Genomic DNA, 17,479 nt, shown 5'->3' with positions numbered 1-17,479 from the left:
GTTGCTTATCAGCAAAACCCTTCAACATCCGAACATGCCCAGTGCTGAGTTTCCTCCGGGTATCTACATACAAGGAAAGGAATTTAAATGGAAACAGCTCCTCTTCTTCTCCCCTCCTCGAAGAAGGGAAACTTAAAAGCACTTTTAGAAAGCTGGCCGGTTGGCGGACTCCAGCCGGACACCTTTGTGCAGCCTCCCCTGGAAGGGGCCGGGCGGCCGGGACCGTCCCCACCGCAGACACTCCCCGGAGGAGCGGGGCCTCATGGGAAAGGGGGCAGGCGGGACTGTGCGTGAGCCCCGGACGAGAAGCGGGGCGCCCCAGCGTCTCCCGCCGCCGCCGCGCCCCCGGCCCGGTTTCCCCATGGCTAGGCCCCTCCACATAAATAAACACGCCCAGCGCCATCCGGAACCGGGGAGCGTGCGCTGCGCACACCTGGAGGCTGATCCGTGATTCACTGAAGACTGGATCACCAGGAAAACACTCCGAAGAAGGCAGTAATGACTCTTCGCCCTGACGCTGTTTGTTGTGTGGGAAAAGCACGCCTAGGGGACGCCGCCCTCACCTAAAACCTAAGTAAACTAAATTTATGAGTTTACATCCATTTGATGAATTGCTACCGTGCACAGTTAGGCTTCACCAAATCTGGGAACTAGTCACACACTACCTGTAAAGATAGAGCCTGGCATTTAGTTAACAAGTGCTCGAATCATTTTCCTGCCAAGTGTGTTAGAGTTTGAAAGGAAGGAGTGGAGGGGAGGCTGAGTCAATGTTATTGTTATTCATTTCGAAGAAAGCCATGATATTGAAAGAACTCCCCAAACTCACCAATGCTTTGTAAAAGTATATAAAGAAAACATTAGAATTTAAATTAGCTGCCTTGAATCTGGTGTAATGTGGCAAGAAATACTAATTTTTAAAAAATGTTTAAGAAGATAACTTGTAAAAAATGGTTTAGTTCATCCAATAAATACTGGAAACAAACTTGCGTGCAGAAATATAAGAGTGAAGGAAAAGGGGGTTGGGGGTCAGCTGACAGGCGGGATAAACAAAGAACAGGAGTCTGCTTCAGGATGCTTTTCATCTAATTCTGGTGACCCACAGAAATATTTTCACCCAAGGACTCAAAGAATTCTGATAATTCTTGTACAGGGCTTTCTTATCCATTATGTCCTCAAATTCTCAGAGCCTTCGCAGATCCTTGAAATCTACACAGGTAGACAAAGAAGACAGTATGTTCTCAATTTTACATGACAAAATGCAGTTAACCAGATACTTAGGGGCTTGGTCCAGTACCTTTTGCCCCATTCTAAGCCATTTCTTCTTTTAAAAAATGTTTTAAAGTATTTTTAAAGGCTGACACAAAGACAGTGCCCATATGCCAGAGCACAGTTGCCCAACCTCAGCACTGTTGACATTTTAGGCTGGATAATTTTCTGTATTGGGGGGGGGGGGCTGTCTTGTGCACTGGAGGATGTTTAGCAGCCTCCCTGACTGCTACACACTAGATGCCAGTTGTGACAATTGATTATGTCTACAGACGTTGCCAAATGTTCCTTGTGGGGGCAGAGTCTCTCCTGGCTGAAAGCCTCTGCTCTAGATACTTTCTCTGAGAAAGGTGGTACAGAGCACTGGGCAAGAGCTGAAATCATGGGTTTGAATTGTTACAGTGACTGTAGGCAAATCACTTAATGTCTGCCCATTTTCTCTACTTTTATGGGGTCCATGATAGGATCAACTTCTAAGAGGCTGACACAAATGAAACCCCTTTGTGCAGTGTCTAGAACACAATGCACATAGATGTTGGCAACGTGAAGAAGCAGAAAGAGACCACACGGAGAGATGTAGGACTGGAGCCGAGGGCTCCCACATCATACTCTCCATTTTCATGGTGCCCTGAACATGCCTCTGCCGGGGTGCTGGTCACACTGTATTACTAACGACTGTTTACTGCTGTCTTCCCTGTTAGTCTGAGTTTCTTCAAAGCTGAAGTGATGTTCTATCGATCTCATATTTATACAATCTGACAGTTCCTGATTTACACAAATATGTAATACATGCTTTTTAAATGGAGATACTTCAGATGCTCAGGCATCTATTCTTTCTCTTAAGATGCCCTGAAATTTCTCAGTTTTAGCAGGTCAATTGATTTTCTCAGAGAATCCTCAATTTTTAAGAACCCCATGAGGTTAGAGGCTATTTTTAAATTCTGAAGACTTTCTCTTATTGACTTATTTTTATCTATATTCTGTAATTGGAAACAGAAGCGCTATGCTAACACTCTTCAGGTCTTAAGATGGCTCTAAGAAATGTCACAACCAAATCCAAGGGAAGCTCTCTTTGAATCCTACCCTCCCACCTCATCCCCAATGATAAGCCCAGGGAATAATTTTTGTGTTCACTATTAGATATCCAAGTTCAAGAGGGATAATTACATATCAGAGGCTGCCCAGGGAAGAAGAATGAAGATGGTGAAAAGAAACGTGAAAGTGTGCTATATAAATTATGGGATGAAGGAGTGCCATGTTCAAAGTGGAAAAGAGAAGATTTAGGAAACACGTGACAACTGTCCTTGATTATTGAAATAACTGCTATGTGGAAGAATCTTCAGATGTAAAGATGAAAAAGGCTGAAACAACAAGGAAGGACTTTCTATGTGGTGTTTGAGTAGAGGTAAGCTGCAGGAGATATAGTGAGACTTAAGTTCTGGATGATTTAACTCTGGTGCAACTCTGCACCTCCCAACTCTCATATCCTCCATGGTCCACAAAAGTCTATGTATTTGGGCAACACCTAAAGATGATAGCAACTAAAATGGATAAATCAATGAAATAAAACATTTATTTCTTCCCTTGCTTGAATGATACATATCCTGGTCTGTGGGCAGCAGATGCCATGACTGTCTCCACTCTACATTTTGGGGAATCTACCGTGCAGAGTCTCATGCATAAAGGCATGAGTGTTTTCAACTATGAATACTTCACTTAAATACGAATACTTTGCACTTGAAAGGCTTCAGAGAATCTGGGTTGTATCCAAAATGAAAAAATAAAAATTGGTAAGGTGTGTGAAGAGCCAGAAGTGAACTCATTAATACAGTGAAAGTAGCTGACTGATTCCTACACTCGCTGAAGTAAAGAGGAGGTGTGACACTGAAGTGTAACTTGTCTTTTAACCTGTTCGACTTGATTCAGGAACCTATGATTCAGAAGGCAGTGAAGTCAGTAAATACAAGAACTAAACTTGTCAGAACTACTGACATTTTCCTACAGACAAAATCATTATATGCGCAGAAACCAAAGCCCATTTTAGTTGCAAATGCAGTAAAATTCTGGCTACAAAGCTAAGAAGGAACTAAGATTATTGGAAAGTCTTAAGACTACAGGTGGTCTAGGTCAATATACAAATATTCAGTAAGATTTTCTGCTTATTGCACAGCAATTCAGTCAGCCCAGCAGTGGACAAGCTTTGTGAACTAGAATGCTCATTCATTTAATCAGGTTGATATTATCAATCACCGTTTCTATGAGAAAGGTGAATGAGATTGAAAACTTAGCTTGTCATGCTACTGAAATGCTATCTTAAGACAAAATGAGTATTTACCAAAGGGTCAAATTCCCCACTATTCACCCCTCTCCTACATTACAAAAAATTCCAGGTCCCTTTCATTGAGTTGAATTCTTCTGCCTACATCCCACTTCCTGCTCCATACTCATTCACTAGGGTTTCCTTCACCCTACACAGAACAGCATAAGGATAATATCCCTGGAGTCTTGCCTTGAACTTAGGCACTGTGGGAAGTTACTATTTCTAGGAGGTGTGAGGCCTAGGAAGCTGTCAGCTCCCTGTACTGACACTCTTGCTATGAGGCCATTCCAATGAGAAGACACTAAGGAAAGTGGCTTTAGTACTGAGTTTCCAAATGTATTTTGATCCTGGCTTGGTCTGGGGATTCTGCTGTAAATTAACTTTGACCTTTGTCCACCCTTGTCATCAGAGCGCCCAGAAGTGACTATATCCCCAAAGCTGTCCACACCTACAAGTGCACCTTGGTCATCTGCTAAATGCTGTCTTCAGAGTTTGAGTCTAGGAGTATGAGTAGCAAATTGCCCATCCTGAATGAGCAATGCTTTTAATCACTGTACATCTTAAGGCATAAAGCTTAAAAACTGGGCTAGAAATGTGAAGGAAGTTTCATCACTGAGATTGAGTTGTAAGAAAGCTCTTTTAGAATTGCTCAACAAATGTTTTGCTTACATTGCTAAACCATGAAGGAAGATAAAAGAGATCAATGAAAATTAACTTGGAGGGATGGATCTGCATGCTGAAAACCAAGAGACAGTCAATAAGTAGGGTTATATCATGCTGGGAATATTAAAAAACATTTTTTAAACACTATCACAATGTAAGAGAGATTCAGATTTCTAAAGGGAATAAATAAAACAAAGGAAACAAAATAAAACTGATTTCTCTTTCCTGATAGGTTAAATAGAGGTGCACATCATCCCTAAGGGCAGGTGAAAGATAGGGCCCAAGAGGGGAGAGGACAGACTAAAGAGGGACCAGAATGGGAAGAAAATGTGATATTCTTCTCAGGTATTCCCTGGATCCCAGGAGAACCAGAGACTCAGAAAGCGTAGCAAACAGCCAATACCTTCACAAAAATCAAAGAGGAGAACACATAGAGGTGAGAAATTTTTCCAAATTAGTAACTCCTTGATCTGCACATTAGAGAAGCAGGACAGAACTTGCATGATGTCAGCCCAGCACACAGGGCCAGGCGAGAGTCTCAAAATAACCGACTGTAAGCAGGTTACCCTAGCAGTCTGCCCACAGGCTCTCAAGCAGGGGGAGGTCCTGGGAGAAGCCCCACAGCTTAACCTGATGGAGTTACATCCCCTGGAAGAAGAGTTAGGCCACCAGAACATATATGTCATCCTTACAGGGCTGGAGGGGGTCATCCTGTAGGAAGGAGACTACTGAGAGTGCCACAGAAGAGTGTGTCCCTCCATCCTAAGTCAGCTGCCTGGAAGACCATCAGTAAGCCACCCAGAGCAGTGGCCTCTCACAGAGCTAAGCAATCCAATTACGGAGCCAAAAGCAGTGCTTAGATGCCACCACCTGACAAATAGGAAGGCTAGCTCCTAGACTGCTTCAAGACCAAACGTCCTTGTCACTTACTCCAGTCTTCCTATGTCCCTCCTGAGTTAGGTATTCCTCCACTGGGCTCTGCTCCTAAGAGCTCCTGCAGGAAAAAGGTTCCACCACTGTATCAGAATGTCTTTTTGCAGATCAGTCAGTCCCCCTTAGAATAAGAGCTCCCTGACGGCAGGGCCTCCATCTTTAAACCCTCAATACAACCATTGGGATGAATGTTAAGACAAGGGAGAAAGGGAAGAAGGACTTGCTCAGGGTTAGAAAGATATTTGATAGCAAAGTTTGGTCTAGAATGCTGATACTGTGAAGACTGACCTTGCATATGTTTTAAAAAGCTTTTTCTGTCTATTCCTCTTGGAGTTTTGTGAGTCCATTCCATTATCCGTATATGCTCACATCCATTCCAGTGTCTAAGATTGTCTCAGATTTCAAAATCCCAGATTTCAAAATCTCAGAAAAGAGACCATGCATATGATGCCGTGTGTATGTAGACACAGGTAAATATGTATCTAACTAGTTTGTATGAAATGCTAAATGCCTTTTGAGTAACAGCAAACCTCAGGTACTAATCATTGCATTAGGCTCTCAATCTGGAGTTAATTTCAAGGACATGGTGTTTCTTGATCCAGAAGCTTGGTCTAAGGTACATCATTTCTCATCCGGCTCCTGTGCATGAATTATAGTGCAATTATAAGAAGTGTCAATTTGGTTTAAGTGGGTCAGTGTGGTTATATTTAGCCCTTTGGTAGCTGACACTAAGACCTTTCTGTAACATTAGATTAAGGTTAATTTATCAGTTCTTCTTTTCTCGCATATTTTTCCAGGTCAGACATCTAAAGTTATGGAAAATCATCCCATTAAATTAAGAGGTAAGAATTTCCACTGAAGTACCACATAGGAAGCATCTACAGACAGAGGTAGAAACCATGTGTTTCTGTAGCCATTAGAATTTTATTCCACTGTTAAAGTTGATTCAAATTACACCACAAATCAGAAGATACTATGTCAGTGAAGACAAATAATTTTTTAGACAAGGAGTTCTCAAGCAAGCTTCAGTCCCTGTATCTATTAAGTTACATCATTTTTATAACAACAAAAATTTTTAAAGAAATATTAAGTCATAGGAGAATATGATGTTAAGCATAAAAAGTGAACATTCTTTTTCACTTATCATAACTCACAGTAATCCAATTAAAACATCAATCAGATATTTTTTACCTGTTTAACTGGCAAAGACTACAAAAAGGTAATAATGCTGGTGAGAGTGGGAGGAGAAAAGCACTCTCTACTAACTTTCTAGAAAGCAATTGAGAGAATTAAAACACACACACTATACATTCACATATGCACATGTGTCTACATACACGTGTACATATGTACAGAAATATAAATATATATGTGTGCATATACATATACAATATACACACATATACATTTGGACTATGTCCACATTCTAGAAATTACCCACATATAATTGAGGATATGCACAAAGATCTATGCATATGGAAATTAATCTCAGAATTCCTTATATTAGTGTAACACTGGGAAAAACCCAAAGGTACAACACAAGGACAATGTTAATAAATATTGAAACAGCCATAAAATGAAATATTAAAAAACCAATAAAGACCATTGTGGTAGAAAAAGTAATACATCCCAAAGATACAAGGTTCCAATTCCTTGAACCTTGGGATGTGAATATGTTACCTGAATAGGAATTTTGCAGGCGTGATTAGATTAAGGATAGTGAGACAAGCAGATGAGCCTGTATCATCCAGGTGGGCCTGAAATGTCATCACAAATGTCTTTATAAGAGGGAGGCAGAAGGAGATCTGATTACAGAAGAATGTAACGACACTGAAGCAAGATGCTATGCTGATGGCTTGGAGGATGGAAGAAGGGGCCATGAGGCAAAGAATACAAGGAATGCAGCTCTCATGTTGGAAAAGGCAGGGCAACAGATGCTGAGTGTTTCTAGAGGGAGCTCAGCCCTGCTGACACCTTGATTTCAGCCCAGTGATACCGGCTTTAGAGTCCTAAGAGATTCTGACCTATAGAACCTTAAGAGAATAACCATAAGTTGTTTTAAGCCACTTAGTTTGTTGGAATTTGTTACAGCAGCCCAAGGAAACTTAGTGTTTTTTAAAAATATGTAATACAGGGGAAATGCTCCTGAAATCTGTTTTTTAAAAAAGGAAAAAATGAAGTTCTATGATCTAAATTATTTACAGTATAATAAATATGAATGTACATGAGTAGAAGAGATGGAAATAAACATAGCATTTTTAGTGGACATTTATGAGTATAGCATTATGGTTGCTTTTATTCCTCTTTATACTTTTTATACTTTTTACAATAAGTCTATATTATTTTTAAGGAGGAAAAAATCCCTCAATTTCTAGAAGTCTCATCAGGAACTGAAAGTTCAAGTTCCTGAGAATTTAAGAATGCTCTGAAGTTTTTACAAACCTAAGAAACACACAATTTCACTGAGATATTGTCATAAAATTTGATGGCTATTTTTTGACAAATAAAATTAAAGCATATGTAAAAGCGCTATAAGCCTTGGGAATAAATACTAAAATTGCTTTAAAAAAGAAAGTCTTCTCTACTCCCGGGAATTTTATAATATAAAAATGAAAAACATCTCTTTTCTAGACATAAAGCCTTACCTGTCTATGGCAACTGGGCAAATGGCTATTTGCAAAGCTGACTGGGTTATAAATGCACACAGAGCTTTGTTATGGGTTGAATATATACATTATTATTTGCAGACGGGTCAGGCTGTGCATTTTATGTGAGCCATTTTGAATTCCAAACCTGCTTCACTCCACTGGGCGGTACATGAAAGCATTCTTCTTTCATTGCTCAGAAAAATCATATACCCTTGAAAGGAAGCTCTGTTTTAATATTAGCCAAATATGTGTGCAGTAAAAAACGATGTTCTTAATTTCCAAGAATTATATTAGCTATAATTTGGGATCACCTCTCCCCAACATGTACAAACATTATTTTTTATGAGGCTAGATCATTCAGATTTTACTGTCTTTACTTAGCGAGACTGTGAGGACTGAAAGGCAGAGACCAAGTTTCTGGTTCCCACCGTGGAAATATTCTCTGAACCAATGTACATGTCATAGAAGACGACCATATGAATGTTCACAGAGATCAACACATTTTTCAACAATAAGTTGTTCCAGTTAATAAGAGCCACCACAATCGCCAATCCTGTCACCCATTATAGTGACAGCTGGGTGATGGATGAATATCTATCAATGTGAAATGAGAATTATCTCTACCAGGACACAGAGAGAATTCTCAGGACACAGAATTACCAAGAATGCTAATATACCAAGGATAAGAGAAAAACAAGGCCAGATGACATGCACATGGCAGAAACAGAACACTGAACAGGACTGAGCAAATCCCACTAAAAAGTGGCAGGAAAATATACTAGTTTGGAAAATTAGAAAATGGGGAAGTTTTTGCTGTACATAAAATGAAGAAAGAACAGCTGATGTTCATCTTTTCTCCCCACAGCCACACCCTGGTCATGGCCTCCACTGTCCCCTGCCTGGAATGCAATACCCTCTCTGTCCCCCACTCCAAATTCTTCTTCCGAAGCTGCCCAGCTCCGACATGTGCACATCATTTTGTGAAACAGGGGTCAATAGCTCCCTACTGTTGCAGTAGTATTTCTTCAGGTATGGTTTCTGTCCTACCATCGCTGAGTTACCTGGGGGTGCTTGTTAGAAATGCAGATTTGGGGAGGCTTCTCTACATCCATTGATTCAGGATTTCAGGGTGTGAAGCACAGGAGTGTGCATTCTACCAAAACGCCCCAGGGGATTCTTCTGTACATTAAGGATTTAGAGGTTTTTCATAGGAAAATCAAAACCTCTTTAAATGGAATACTTTATGATGCAGTCCCTTGTTATCTCTCCTGCCTCATCCTTCGACATGTGTCCCTCCGTGGTTTATGCTCCAATAATAGAAAATATGTACTTGTCAGAAATATCGAATTACTTTAAGCTCCCTAGACACAGTCGCTCTGCCTTTGCACATCCTGTTCCCTCTTCCTAGAATTTCCACCTCCTCTGCCTGGAAAACTTCTGCTCGTCTTTCAAGTGTGAGCTGTAAGGTCACCTCTCCAGCCAAGTTTGCTTACCTTCCTCTCGCAGACCTGAGTGTTTTTTCTCCTGGCTCTCCAGTGAATTTTATGCATATACATGCCTCTTTTATTTAGCAGTCATTCTACTGTGCATGATTGTGTGTTTATAGGTCCAGTTCTCCATGAGACTTTAAGTTCTCCAAGTGAAAGGTCAGTTTCTGATCATCAGTAGATGCCTCAAAGGACACAGAAGATACTCAGCAGAATGCATGGATGCACATGCATTATTTTCTAAGGTTAGTTTAAAAAAAAAAAACAACCTTCAACTGATTAGTTTTCTATTTCCCCAACTTCTACCCACAAGCCCTAGAGGAATGCTTTCAAAACCATGTTGGCTTCTGTCAATTGGTTGGATGATTTTTCTTTAAAGCCCTGCCTTTATTGACAACCTTCATGATAAATAAAAAAGAGCAAGAGAAATTTAAGTCTATCATTTTAAGGTGGATTTTAATAATTCATTAATAAATGCACCCCAAAACACCATTATCTTTTCACTTGCCTTCACAACAAGTATGGTTGAGTAAAGTGTTATTTTGTCTTCCCTGAGAAAAAGTGACTGAAAACCGGAACTCAGGCAGTGCGACCTTTCCTGAGGCTGGAAACTCAATCCTACTGGGGACATGATCAACGCAAACAACTGCTGCAGTGACCAGAGGGGAACTGAGAATGTCACAGCAGTAGCACCCAAGTTTGCAACGTGCTGACTCCTGCCCCTCAGCCCAGGGCTCCTGGCTCAGATACGTCGGCTTCCACAGCAAAACCGTCCACCCTGTTTGAGAGGAGTTGCGAAGATGAACAGACACAGCCCATCTGAGCAGCGTCTCACAGTCAGCCTGCTCTGCCCCTCTCCCTCCTCTTTGGCAAAAGCCCATTCCTCCATCTCACTCCTGCTCTTATTCCACAGTCCACCAATATCATCTGAGAGTTTAACTAAGAACTAACGTTTTCGTCGATAATGTTGAAGATTTGACTATCTAGCTGGGTTTACATTTTAAAGGGGATTGAAAGTTTTAGAGAAAGGTGCAAGGAGAAGGTGTGGGGGTAGAGTCCACCCCTGACTGCAGGAGTCTGAGTTCAGTGGGGGATGCTATCAATCAGGATCAGGGAACAAGCTTCCCAAAGAGTGGCAGCCATCCCGCTCTCTCCCCACTGCTTTTCAATAGAGAAAACCAGAAGTGAAGACGCAAAACCTTGCCCTGAACGGGCTATCAATCCCTGACGTAGATTCTACTGTCTCTTCTATTTTCCACACAAGCATCATGGAGAGAAGACTTATTAATAATTATGCAGCCACCAAAAGTGATCATTATAGATTATAAAACAGCGTGGTTGTATGTAACACACACACACAAACAGAAAAAGTTTAACTAGGGTATGATTATAATCCTGTAAAATCACTAAGCATATAGAAAGAGATTTGTAGGCATCATAGAAAACTGCAAATAGTTCATCCTACGTGATTTATTTGAGTCTTTCGTGTCTGCTATTGCTGTTTTCATATATATGAAAGCACACTGTAAGTTTCAACAGTTACTTCCTGGTCTTCAGTAACTTGCTCCATGATTATATCAATTTGCTATGTTGTCAATTCATCTTCCCCGAAGCAACCCCAGCTGCCTTCAAATAATACCGCCTGATGCAAGACACACAGAAAAAGCAGGAGAGCTCAGGCTGTCTTCAGTGGGGACCCAGGGAGGGACAACCTTCAGTTGTTCACAAACACTAAACTATAAACTGCCAGGGGCTAAAACTGAACATCTGAACATCTTGAGTGGCATTTGAGATTTTCAAAGTCCTTTCTCTCTCCTTCAAAATAATCTTTTCCTTCTACTTATCCTTTATTAGAGTCTAGTACCACAGCTTTAAAAACATCACTGCAGAGTTCATGGTTCCCATAGATCCATCTAGTGACTGTGTCCGAGAAATGGGATCAGATACACAGTCAGCCCTCAGTATCCGCTGGTTCCCCATCTGTGGATACAGACAGCCCACTGTCCTATGCCATTTTATAAAAGGGACATGAGCATCCACAGAAGGTCCTAGAGCCAATTCCCTGTGGATACCGAGGGACAACTCTACATAATTCCATGAGCTGCCAGGTATCCATAGAGCACGTAAAGAAACAGGAGGTATTGTTTATTACTTTCAGCTTTTCTGGGGGGCAAAGCCTGCTGCATGTAATTTTCATAAGTGGAAAGCTCTGGCCCAGTCCCACAAAACCCAAAGGCCTTTTTAGTATGTGTTTTAAAAATATAAGTCAGGTAATGGAAGTTCTGGGTGAGTCTAATACCCACCTGTCAACAGGTGATAGATGGGTTGAGCCCACTGGTTAACCTAAGTATCCAAACAAGACCAATTTTAGAAAGGAAGGGGAAACCAAGTCTTTGTGGTGTCTCATAAATACACACCATGCAATAAATGATTGAATTTTTCAATGTGCTACTTTCAAGGGAAGCAAATGAAAGAACACGTAGGAAACGGTGAACAGATGAACAGAGCAGAGTGTGCAAACCAGGCAGCCAGATTTCATCAGTGCATACTAAGGACCACAAGCATATGTCCTGCCTGGAGTCTGCAATATCCCTTCTCCTATGCCACTGGCTACCTCAGTAGACTAGGGTGTAACTGCTTCTTTGAGTGAAGGAAGAATTTAAGGTCCTATATTGCAGAGTCATTATGTCTTCAGAAGCTTTCACTTCAACAATTCTGAACCTTATTTATATTCATTTTTCATCCAAAGAACTAGCATTTCAGGAGAGAATAACTAAAATCATAACATATGATTTTCCTACAAATAGCTCAGTAAATACAACAAGAATAACATCTCCTTTCCCCAATGAAATCACATCTAGTCAACCTGTCAGATTCCTGGAAACTCTAGGACAGATTCATATGTACAAAGTTCCAAGAGTAGTTAAGTAACTTTTAAAAAATTTCCCAGAGAAACATGACCAGATAAATTTCTCATTACCTGAGAGATGAATATAGAATAGTTGTGGTCATATGACTCTTTAAATTTGGGTATGAAAACTAACTTGATAAATAGAATATACTTCTCTTTAAAGTTTATTATTGATTTCAAAACAAAACTAAGAGTGTTTCCAAGGCTGTAAACAAAATTAAGAGTGTTTCTCAGGCCATATAAAAATTTATTTTTCTTTCTTTGGTAAAAGAGAAAAAGCAAAGCACGAGTAATAGAAATTTACTGATAATCCATAAATTTCACATTATGGAATTATTTTAACTTCTTGACACAATGAAACTTCCATAGAGCTGTCAGCAACTGGAAAACTCAGTCTGAATTTCACTTCTTCTGCTTCTCCCTATCAACCCTATATGGGCTTGCTGGAGAGCAGAGAAATGCCCTAAGGTAGAGATCTAAAGAAAAGTGACAAAAGCCAAATTCTCAGCAAGCTTATATATATGCGTGTGTGTATAGTGTGTGTGTGTGCGTGGTTGTTGTGGCGTTGTGTTGTGGTTGTTGTGTTTATAGCGTGTGTTTGTTGGGGTGTGTGGGTGTGTGGTGTGTGTGTGTGCGTGCGTGTGTGTGTGTTGGTGTGTGTGTGCCGTGTGCTTTGTTTTTGTTTGGGTGTGTGTGTACGTGTGTGTGGTGTGTGTGTGTGTGGTGTGTGTGTTTTGTGTGTGTGGGTGTGTGTGTGGTGTGTGTGCTTGGTTGTTGTGTGTGTTGTGTGTGTTGTTTGTGGGTGTGTGTGTGTGTGTGGGTGTGTGTGGGTGGGTGTGTGTGGTGTTGTGTGTTGTGTGGTGTGTGTTGTGTGTGGCTGTGTGTTTGTTGTGTTTGTTGTGGTGTGTTGTGTGTGTGTGTTGTGTGTGGTGTGTGTGTGTGTTGTTTGTTTGTTTTTTTGTGGGTGTGAGTGTGTGGTGGAGTGTGGGGTGTGTTGGTGTGTGTGAGGGTGTGTGTGGTGTGTGTGGTGTGAGTGTGTGGGGGTGGTGTGTGTGGTGTGTGTGAGTGTGTGTGTGTGTGAATGTGTGTGGTGTGTGTGAGTGTGTGAGTGTGGTGTGTGGTGTGGTGTGTGTGGGGGGTGGGGGGTGGGTGTGTGTGGGTGTGTGAGTGTGTGAGTGAGTGTGTGGTGTGTGTGAGGTGTGTGGTGTGGTGTGTGTGGTGGTGTGTGGTGTGTGGTGTGTGTGTGTGTGTGGTGGGTGTGAGTGTGGGTGTGTGTTGGATGTGTGTGTGGGTGTATGTGTGTGTGTGGGTGTGGGGTGTGTGGTGGGTGGTGAGGTGTGTGTGGTGTGTATGGGTTTTGTAGTGGTGGTGTGGGAGTGTTGTGTGTGTGAGTGTGTGTGGTGTGTATGTGAGTGTGTGTGTGGGGTGTGTGTGTGTGGTGGGTGTGTGTGCGTGTGTGTGGGGTGTGTGTGTTGTGTGGTGTGTAGTGTATGTGTGGGTGTGGTGAGTGTGTGGGTGTGAGTGTGTGTGTGGGGTGTGTGTGTGTGGTGGGGTGTGTGTGTGGTGTGTGTGTGTGGGTGTGTGTGGGGTGTGTGTGTGTGGTGTGCGTGTGTGTGTGTGTGTGGTGTGTGTGTGTGTATGTGTTGTGTGAGTTGTGTGGGGTGTGTGTGCGTTGTGTGTGTGTGGTGTGCATGTGCGTGTTGTGTGTGTGGTGTGCGTGTGAGCTGTGTGTGTGGTGTGTGTGTGGTGTGTGTGTGTGGTGTGTGTGTGGTGTGTGGTGGTATGTGTGGTGTGTGTGTGCGTGTGTGGTGTGTATGCGTGTGTGTGGTGTGCGTGTGTGGTGTGTGTGTGCGTGTGTGTGTGGTGTGTGTGTGCGTGTGTGTGTGGTGTGTGTGTGCGTGTGTGTGTGGTGTGTATGTGCATGTGTGTGTGGTGTGTGTGTGCGTGTGTGTGGGGTGTGTGTGTGTGGAGAGGGAGAGAAGGAGAGTCAGTTAGTTTGACTCTTCTGGCACTGACTACAGATAAAAAAATTTACTGAAAATGAGACATGGAATACAAATATCACTTAAAATAGATTTAAGATAAGTGATCTAAAAATCCTTTACATTTTAAGTAAAAAATATTGGTCATGTTTTACTTATTTTAGAAAAAACTTCCTTCTTCCTTGGTTGAAAACAACTTTTGCCTGGTGTGAATGTGTATGTAACTGCAAACTCGTGGGAACTCCTTTAAAACATTTACCTGAAACTCTTATTTCTTTCCTTAAAGGAGCTGGTTTCAACATGTAAGTGGGGGGAAAACAACACTTCACTATATAAAACAGCATTTCCCCAGGGCTACGCTCATGTGCCAATGTGGGTTCTAACCCATCCACACCCCTGCCTTGCTTCTCTGTCTCCAGTCCCAAATACCAAAGACTCTGCCCAATTTGCCTGAATAATTCTGGGCTGACACAAGCTTCAGTGAGGTGGTGAATATGGCCCTGGTCAATGGGTGGGCAAAATCCCTGTGAAGACAAACAGCTTTCCCCAGATATTCTGTACTGTTACTGTTTTGGGAGACTTCATGGGAATATCCAGCTTCCTAAAGGGAAAATAAATAGCCTTATTCAGATTATGCACAACAAGGGGTGAAGAGAGAGACATGGGTAAAAGGTACTTCTGAGAATCTAAGAAGAGGTAGAATTCAGGGCCATTTAAAAATCATCAATGTGCTAAGAAACCTTACCTTTGGGAGCCCCATCTGACATACTATCTAACATACTAAAGTACACCCAAATCACACATTAAATCTTTTTCCCCCTGTGAAACATGTTTTAAGTATTTTGTATTTTTGCTTTATAGCTCAACGATCATCACACACTCTTGAGAATTCTCAAGGAGTGTGAAGATCTAAAATAGAAATTGTTTTCAAAGACTCCATTTTTTTGAATGCCAAGTTTCACAATGAATGAAGTGAATAGATTATGTTTAGAGACGAGTACCTTAATTCTGCTAATAAAGCTGTAAGCTACAACCTGATTTCAGACACGTTAATGTGAAAAATGTAAGTTTTCATAGATAAAATAAGGTATGCATTTTGTCTCTGCAGTTATCTATTTGTGTTTTTTGAACCAAAACACCTTCCCTCCCCTTGCATCACACTTGGCATCATTCTGTGAACGTCTCTTTGTGCCTGAGAAGCTGGGTACGTATGGAGATATGACCTCCTGCAGAGGTGGAGAACACAGATTCTGGAGCCACTGCCTGGGGTTGTAATTGTAGCATCAATACTTACTAGTTCTGTGATCTTGGGAAAGTACCTTAGTTTTCTATTCAGTAAAATAAGAGTAGCAGTACTTATCTTCCAGGACTATTGCTAGGATTATGTTAGTGTTTTTTGAGTTTTGAGGGCAGTGTCTGATAATCTCAAAGTATTAGTCATGTTACTGTTACTTCAAACCTAATAGATGAAATAGTTTTGGAAGAATCACTCACTTTCCCTAACAAAGCTGCTCATCCACTGGGAAATATATTGAAGGAAGTAGTTGGACCCCAAATTTCAGGGAGATTTATTCATATACCAAGCCTTGAAACAAGGTCCTTAGTTCTGCCTTTTCCTTCTCAGAGATTCTTCTCTAGGATAAAAGCAGGTGTGATCCCAATGCCAAGGATAAATCCTTCCAGGTGAAGGGTCAAGGAGTAGGCACAGGAGAGATTCAACACCTTCTCTCCCCAGAATACTAGGGTCACCGCCCTCTAGTGGCTGAGATACTCAATTACAACGCCCCCAGCCAACTGTAATCCTATAGGTCTCTAGTAAACAAAATCACTCAGATGATGGTAAACTCAAGTGAAAAGTCCATTCTGAGCCAGTGGAGAGCAAGGCACAAAATAATAAACCAATTCAGTTTTCTTCGTAAAGAAATACTAAACATTTGCACAGTGTCATAATGATTAACCTTAGCATCACAAAAAGAGCAACTTTAATTAAATATAACCTCTTTGTAGGTATTGAACACCTACTTCAGTGTTCTCTAAGGACAGTATAACCCACATGATAAATAGCTTTTCCTTTCCCCAAGTTTTTTAATGGATGGGGCTCATTAGTTTACATAATCATCCCTAAAACTAGGACAGCACTCGCATTGTCGCTCTGTAGTAAAATATTAATCCTACCAAACCAAATATTTGACATGATCTGCTGGGCTTGGAGGGTTTTTCCTTAAGCCATTAACTTCTCAGAGACAGGAGAAAAAAAAGAAAAAAAACACAACATCTTTCACTACAGTTATGTTGCATAGGGAATATATAACAAAGGGAACTGGGTTTTCTTTAAGAGTATTGAAATTTTTTTTTTTTTTAAGCAGTTTATGTCCTAAGCCATTTCAGCCACTCAGGCATCCAGCTCTTCTGAAAGGGTCTGATTTTTAAAACACTTTCCATGTGATTCATCAGCATATGCTATGTGCTGTAGCCCGACGAAGGGAGGTTACAGGAAATAAAATGTAAAAGTGTGACTGCTTTCTCATTTAAAAGTTCACTTAAGAAGGCTAAAAAGTGTCACCTACTAGACATAGAAGATCTTCCTTAAACAAGGCTCTTCTGTTTTTTTCACATAAACTTTAGACGCACATATACATACACCTGACTTTTAAAAAACCTTATAAAATACACTCAATTAAAGAGTGTATTTTATTCTTTCATGCTAGTAAATACACAAACATCAAGAAATATTTTAGCACATAATGTACCATGAAGAATCTAGTAAATCTACATAATTTCATAAGATACTGGGAGGTGTGTAAGAATACAAATATGTGTGTGCAAATTTGTGGGAAGCAAAAGATAGAGGTGTTGGAGAGGGATAAATATGAGTTTCAGAAATTTTTACTGGTGGCAATTCATCAAAGGGGTGATATTCTCTCAGCATTTGGACTCACAAGGCTAGAAATCAGCGTGGAAAAGAAAAACTGATGTGCACAATTATGGCTTCTCTCTCTATAATACAGATCAATTATTTCTCTGTTTCAAAACCAATGACCTCTACAAACCTAAATGCATTCTTACCATACAATCCAGCAATTGTACTCCCCAGATGTATTCAAAGGAGGTAGAAACGTACATCCCCACATAAACCTGCACACAGAGATTGATAGCAGTTTTACTCATAATTGCCAAAACTTGGAAGTGACTGAGATGTCCTATAGTTAAGTGAATGATCAAACTGTGGTACATCCAGCACTAGAACATTGTTCAGTGCTAAAAAGAAA

General features: G+C 41.0%; 1 protein-coding gene and 1 long non-coding RNA gene across 16 annotated transcripts in view; one reads left to right on the top strand and one right to left on the bottom strand.

Moving 5' to 3' along the window:
- MAST4 (microtubule associated serine/threonine kinase family member 4) overlaps nucleotides 1-17,479 on the bottom strand; it is a 516,475-nt gene that overhangs the window by 149,933 nt on the left and 349,063 nt on the right. The window lies entirely within an intron of this gene.
- Nucleotides 26-12,191, top strand: LOC116661376. Of its 2 annotated transcripts, XR_004317269.1 has the most exons (5): nucleotides 26-574; nucleotides 2,407-2,671; nucleotides 5,980-6,024; nucleotides 8,696-8,859; nucleotides 9,437-12,191. It is a non-coding gene; the product is annotated as an uncharacterized LOC116661376 (long non-coding RNA). The 2 variants fall into 2 exon arrangements; XR_004317268.1 differs by having other exon boundaries at nucleotides 26-2,671.

Source organism: Camelus ferus, chromosome 3 (assembly GCF_009834535.1).
Source record: "Camelus ferus isolate YT-003-E chromosome 3, BCGSAC_Cfer_1.0, whole genome shotgun sequence".
In the NCBI taxonomy this organism is placed as follows: Eukaryota; Metazoa; Chordata; class Mammalia; order Artiodactyla; family Camelidae; genus Camelus; species Camelus ferus.
Note: the sequence above shows the minus strand (reverse complement) of the source record. Positions and strands in the feature narration are given on the sequence as shown.